The sequence below is a fragment of the Delphinapterus leucas genome, chromosome 3, assembly GCF_059928025.1.
Source record: "Delphinapterus leucas isolate spDelLeu-1000000601 "Yukka" chromosome 3, BTC_Dleu_Yukka2, whole genome shotgun sequence".
Taxonomy (NCBI): Eukaryota; Metazoa; Chordata; class Mammalia; order Artiodactyla; family Monodontidae; genus Delphinapterus; species Delphinapterus leucas.
Genome location: NC_143131.1, coordinates 78058968 through 78065815, shown reverse-complemented (window position 1 = coordinate 78065815; position 6848 = coordinate 78058968). Strand labels below are relative to the sequence as shown.

The 6848-nt window shown below is 41.2% G+C and overlaps 1 pseudogene; it reads left to right on the top strand.

Annotated features, from left to right (window-relative positions):
* The first annotated feature begins 4763 nt into the window (after nt 1-4763).
* On the top strand, nt 4764-6071 carry LOC149749590 (E3 ubiquitin-protein ligase RNF19B pseudogene; annotated as a pseudogene).
* The last annotated feature ends 777 nt before the right edge of the window (nt 6072-6848 follow it).

The following is a 6848-nucleotide window of genomic DNA, read 5'->3' as shown; positions in this document are numbered from 1 at the left end:
AAAACTTTCTATTTTATTTCTAACTCTACAAGTAACATAGATATTGTTTTTATAGCAATTAAGTAAATAAATGGGGACAGATAAAGTCTCTTGAATACTTCCCTCAACCCCAGTCACTATGCATTAAATATATATATGTATATATGTATGCATGTGTATGTATAAATGTACATTACAGATAGATTGAGAAAGAGGTCGCTACATAAATACATACATGAGTGGGTGTGAGTGTGTGATGTTTCTACATAATTAGTGTCTATACTGTACATATTCCACAACTTGATTTTTTTCATTAACATGTCTTAGAGATCTTACTGTGTTAGTCCATAAAGATTTACCTCGTTGTTTCTAACTGCTATCCAGAATCCCTATTTAACTATTGCCTGGTAGATGATCATTTATGTTGCATCCAGCTTTTGCTCTTACCACTAGGTACACTGCATTGAACCTCCCTGTGCGTGCCTCATTGTGCCCACCTGTGTGGGCATTTCTACCAGGTAAACACTGAGTAGTTAGACTGCTCTGTTTTAGGTTATACACCTTTTATGTTTTGTTAGATACTCCTAAATTGCTAAGTTAGTTTGTATAGATCTAATCTTATTGATATTGCAAAGTATTAAATCTTAAAAGTGGTCTTTGAAAAACAACTTGTTCCTGCTCTGTTTAATTTCCTCAGTAACAAACCATAGCCCTGGAGATAAGGAGGGGGAGAAAGAAAAGCAATATATTTGAAGCGAAGCTTTGGATTTGAATTAATAATTTTCTTACTAGTGAGATTTAGAAAACTGCTTTGAAATATACAGTGGTCAGACACCCAGTTAGCTGGACTGCCCAAACCCAAAGCCAGTAATCAATAAAGTAGCATCAATCTGAGGGTCGTTATTGAAGTTCCTCTGGTTTTACTCTTAATTTAAAAAATTGAACAGAATAAAAAGCAAGCTTAATAAAACTGAACATTTCTTAAGAATAATGGGGACATTGGGCTGTTTTGAAAAAGTGACGATTAAAAGTAGAATCTTCCTCATTGGTGATGCCATCCAGTGATTCATTTCATTTATGTTTAGACTGAATTCAATCAGCAGGTAACTGGCTCTCCTGGCCGGATACTTTCCGCCCCCAGCTCTTCCCAACCCTTCTCCACCTGGCTCCTCATTCTGTGGTCCAGTGCAGACATACCCGCCTTCACTGTTCATACTCAGACTATTAGTGCTAAGTCTATGTTTCTTACAGAACTCCTTCCTACTCTTACGGATTATATCTGTTCTTTTTCCCCTCTCTCTTCACTCGTCATTGGACTGCTTGAGGACTGAACCATGAATTGTCCATTATTGTAGTCCCAGCTGGCAGCACTGAGCTTAGGAACCTAGTGGTGAAGGATGTGAACTTCAGACAGACCCGTGTGCAAACTCCAGCTCTGCCACTTTCCAGCTCTGTGTATTCTTGGGGAAGTTGCTTGCGACAGTGATGCTTCAGTTTCCTTATCTGTAAATTGGGGCTTGTCTACCTTAAGAGATTGTTTGGCGAGGATTCATTTTAATATCTGAGTGCTTGGCACAGTATAAACAATGAAATGATAACTGCTGTTATTATTATTGTCATTGTTGAAATATAGTTTAAGAAGAACTAAGTAAGAAAAACTCTTAAGGTTATGTAAAAGAGGGCTAATGTATTTTAAAAATGTAACCCAAATTTCCCAGTCTCTCTTATTTTCTAATAAAAGGAGTAGATATGAGTTACTTTCGTTTTCATCTAGAATAAGCTGTATCTCTCTGCATTTATTTAGCACAGACTTAGGGTTCTCAATGCAAAATATATTTAGGTTTCCAAGATGTATGTTTTATCAGGCACTTCAAAATTTGATACTTACTCTTAATAATGATGAAAATATTCAGGAATGAACAAGCACCCTGAGTACCTCAGTGGTCTCCTATTTGGCCCAAGGTAGCAATTTCAAAAAGGTGAGGGATCACATCTAAAGAAAACAAATGAACATTTTTAGAACGCGCTCTCCTAGCTGGCGTACTCACCTTCCCAGATCTTTAATTCTCCTTTGGGAATTAACTCATATATCACTCTAGTTTCTATAGGTATAAAGTAGTCTTTGCACCAAGAGCTATAATGCTACCATGGAAATCTGGGTCTAGGAATTATGATTTACCTCTTAGCTTAGGCATTTTTTGCCTACTCTTCACCATGTTGTTTATTTCAGACAGCCCCTGTGCTCTTTTAACAGGGCATCTGGATTCAAACCTATACCTTTTATAGTGTCTGCCTGTCAAATTGGTACTGCTTCTGAAACCCTTTCTCCTCCCTCCTTTCCTTCTCTGATTTTATGTGCATCCTTTAATTCTCTCTTTCCTTCTAGAAAAACGCAGGTCACCAACAGAACCCCTTTCTAAAAGCATTCTGCCCAGGGAGCTCCATTTCCTGTGCTCTCCACCATTGCCAAATATCTCCTGCTTTCTATTTTCTCTTGTCTCCTGTCACAATAGTGTCTCTCTTTTTATTCTTTTAGGAATAGATATGAAATATTATCTCTTTTAGAAGAGTGAATTTTTATTTTCACATCCCCTCTGAGCTCTTGTGGGTAGTGGTAACAAGAAAGCAGATGTTGTATATCGAAATTGTCATCTCCAGTCAAGTTGTCTCTGTGATAAAACTTGAGATTCTGTGAGGCCGCTGTGTCCTGGAAATGTCATAAGCAAGAACTTCTCTGCCGTTGATCATTCCGAATCCCTGGACTGTATTATTCTAGGGTGTGCTGTGAATAAGGACACTCTTGGTGCCACTCCCTGTACTTTGGTTGCCTGCCATCTCTCAGTCTTGAGATTCAAGGTCTGGAAGCCCTGGCCAGACTCCACCTCATACTTCTGCTGCTGACAAATGAACCAACCTGCCTTTCTATTTTGAACTGTCTCTGAAAGCTTTCCAACTGTTTCTTATTGCCAAGGTCTCTGCCCCCAGTTTGAAAGCCTTAGAAGTCTTGCCTTTTCCCTTCCATCCATCTGGCCTCATTTGATCAATGACCACCCTCATGGCTAGGTCTCAGTTTCTTTGGGTGCTATTTTATGTGTTCAGAAAGTTCCTTTCCATGCCATTCACCTCCTGCCCTGATCCGAGGCCCAAACGTGGAGCGGGCTATTTTGGTTGCTTTTTCCTCTTGGAGGGTTCCGGCTTAGGCATGACCCTGAACGTGGAATTTTATTTTCTTTCATGTAGGTGCCGTAAGAGTCATTGTTATCTCCAAGATATTGGTTAAAAACTAAGGTATGGGATAGTGATTGTACATATTCCTGAACACCTTCATAAGATAGGAGATTTTTGATAACAGATCCTAAGAAGGAAACTCTAATGATGGAAAGCCAGTGAAGTGAGTATTTTAAAGGGTGTCTTACTTGTTTTTCCCTCAAATCATGGTTATGGGTACCACCTGATCATAATATAAGCCCCTGCCCTCCCCTTTCCTTCATACAGCTTCAAGTTCCCGTTCACAGTAACAGATAACTTCTCAAGGCAGTGGAGTGGGTGAGGCAAGTTGTAGGGAGCCAGACTGCCTGGGTTTGAATCTCACCTTGGCTACTTATTAGGTGTGTGATTTCAAGTGACATGTTTTAATCTGTTTCGTAATTTCCCCATGAATAAAATGGGCATGATAATATTACCTACCTCAGAGTGTTCTTAGGTAGATTTTATATAAGTTAAAATCTACCAGGCTTCCCTGGTGGCGCAGCGGTTGAGAGTCTGCCTGCCGATGCAGGGGACACGGGTTCGTGCCCCGGTCCGGGAGGATCCTGCATGCCACGGAGCGGCTGGGCCTGTGAGCCATGGCCGCTGGGCCTGCGCGTCCGGAGCCTGTGCTCCGCAACAGGAGTAGACCATAACAGTGAGAGGCCTGCGTACCACAAGAAACAAAAACAAAAACAACAACAACAAAAAAATCTACCTTATTATTATCTTGAACTGAAATAAGAAAACGCACTCCTAAGTATCTGGGCTGTAGCTGATAAAAGACTAAAATTTTTTCTTAAGTTATGTACATTTATCACATCTTTTATTCTCTGCCTGTATGCTCCTTCTGTGTTTGTCCATGTTAACAGCTCATAGTTTATCCTAGAGAACATTGGATGGCGAACATGTTCCATATAAATATTACTTCGTAAAGGCTTTTCAATGATCTTGGTGATAAAGTGCACATAGTCTTGGGTTTGCAAGGCTTTCAGAATATTTAAATCCTATAGTCATAATCAGCCTGATTTAACTCTGTGTATTTGGTCTATTTGTTAACTTCATCCAATGCTTTTAATGTAAATATAATCTGTTCTCCCAGAATGGTGAGGCTTGAGCGAGGTCATCTATGAGTGAAAATCCTTTGTAAACAGAAACATGCTATGCAGATATAAAATATATTAATAATAGCCTTATGAACTCACAAAATAATGAGTTATCTTCAGGTGAAAATAGATTCACCTGAAATTCACATTCACCTGAAAATGTGGTTAGATTCATGTACTCATAAAAGCCTTGAAGATGATAAAAAGCGCATGAAGTTTGCCTCTAATTTGTTGATCAATGACTATGATTACTTATTTGCTTGTAAATATCTTCAGATATTTAACTTTAACCATGCTTGACGTGATTTTTTAAATGTATCAAGTTTAGGAGAGCATAATTTTGTTGCCCTCTAACATTTATTCGGGTAGAACTCATTTTAAAGTTTTGAGGAAAGTGACTACTCTCCTTCGAAAACTCAAGGTAAATCCACTTAAATGACAGGTGAAATGTTACATGCTTTACATTTGATAATACTTTATTCTCAAAATTCTAGTTTCTCAAGAAACTAGAGGCCTCAAGAATCCCAGCATTGGGGAAAGTAGCATTGAAGGTCTAACTCGCATGTTGAGCACGAGTGGAAGCCCTACAGATGGACTCAGTGTTACGCAAGGTCCATACAGCAAAACAGACAGCTTTGCAGCCCTCTCAGGGGGCACACTGAGTGGTGGCATTCTCTCCAGTGGCAAGGGAAAATACAGCAGGTTAGAAGTCCGAGCCGACGTCCTAAAGGAAATCTTCCCCAAAGACACAGCCAGTCTTGGTGCTGTTAGTGACAACGCAAGTACTCGTGCTCTGGCCGGTTCCATAATCAGTTCCCACAACCCACAGGACAGAGAATGCAACAATATGGAAATCCAAGTGGACAGTGAAGCCAAACCAAGCCACTATCAGCTGGTGAGTGGAAGCAGCACGGAGGACTCACTCCACGTTCATGCGCACATGGCGGAGAATGAAGAAGAAGGCGGTGGTGGCGGTGACGGTGGTGATGGTGGCAGCGGTGGCAGCGGTGAAGAGGAGCCCCCCCTGCAGACACCGAAGCTGTGAACAGAAAGACTGCCAGGCCAGCAGACTTTGGGGCACCAGCCTGGCCCAGCCCAGAGCATCCGCAGTGGCCTGGAGGGCTCTGATACACAGTCCGACGATGTGCCAGACATCACCTCAGATGAGCGTGGCTCCCCCGGCTGCCAAGCCGCAGCCCCTCAACACCCAGAGCCTCTGGTGCGCCGAGCCCAAGTGCGCCTATGAACCTCTCTGCCCCAGCTGAGGGGACAATGTCTTGAAGCCGGAAGATACAGAAGCCAGAGTATGAAGTGGAATGAATGCTCCTGTTCTGAGAAGCACACTTGTAACTGCATCTTTTGGAATCTTTTCTAGGGGCAGGGATTTACGTATTTTATTTCAGAGATTCTCTGGTCACAGGCTTTCCCCAGGGGAATTCTGAGAAATTTGCAATTTCTTACCAGATGAAACATGGAAACGTTGCCCTTAGTTCCGCCCTGCATCCCCTTTGCCCCCCACCCTTTTTTAGTTTTAATTTGTTGTTTAAACTGATGGTGGCAATCCGTGAGGTGTGTCGAAGAGTATACAGATGTATGTGTGTATATTGTATGTATGCTAAGATATTACTGAAGGACACATTTTAATAAAGATTTCTGTCGTAAAAAAAAACCCACAAAAAAACCTTACCTGCCCACGTTCTCTGCTTCCATTCCCTGCTGCCCCTTGCGCGCGCAGGTACTCCCGCCCGGCAAGCGAGCGACTTTTTTTTTTTTTTTAATAAATTTATTTACTTATTTATTTATTTTTGGCTGCCTTGTGTCTTAGTTGCTGCTCCCGGGCTTCTCATTGCGGTGGCTTCTCTTGTTGCGGAGCCCGGGCTCTAGGCACACGGGCTTCAGTAGTTGTGGCTCGTGGCACACGGGCTTAGCTGCTCGGCGGCATGTGAGATCTTCGCGGACCAGGGATCGAACCTGTGTCCCCTGCGTTGGGGGGGCAGATTCTTAACCACTGAGCCACCAGTGAAGTCCTAGCCTATTCACTATCAGAAGATCTCACCAGCAAATAGCAGTGCATTCCCTCAAGATGTCTCTGCTGATATGGAAAAATAGGAAGGAAATATCACTGGAACCATAATAGGCCTGTATAAACTTTGGCTTCACTGTTGACACAAACAGCCATTGTGTTCTTAAATCCTCTGACACCCTTTAAGTATCCTAGGAAGCCTGATAATGGCAAACATGTAAGCTAAAATAAAATCTGCTTTATTTTATGGTATATGGTTTTAAATGATTTTTCAAGATGTATAAAAGCATTTGTCAACTTCTGTTAATTTTTTATTAAAATCAAAACTTACCCACTTGATTGTAACATCTTTACATGTACATATACAGATATATGTATACATATTTACACTTTCATTGTATTGTATACATATTTATACTTTCGTTGTATCCTACCAGTTCCCTAAAAGAGATTTGGAAAAGGTTAAGATAAATAACATATGCATAATAAAACTC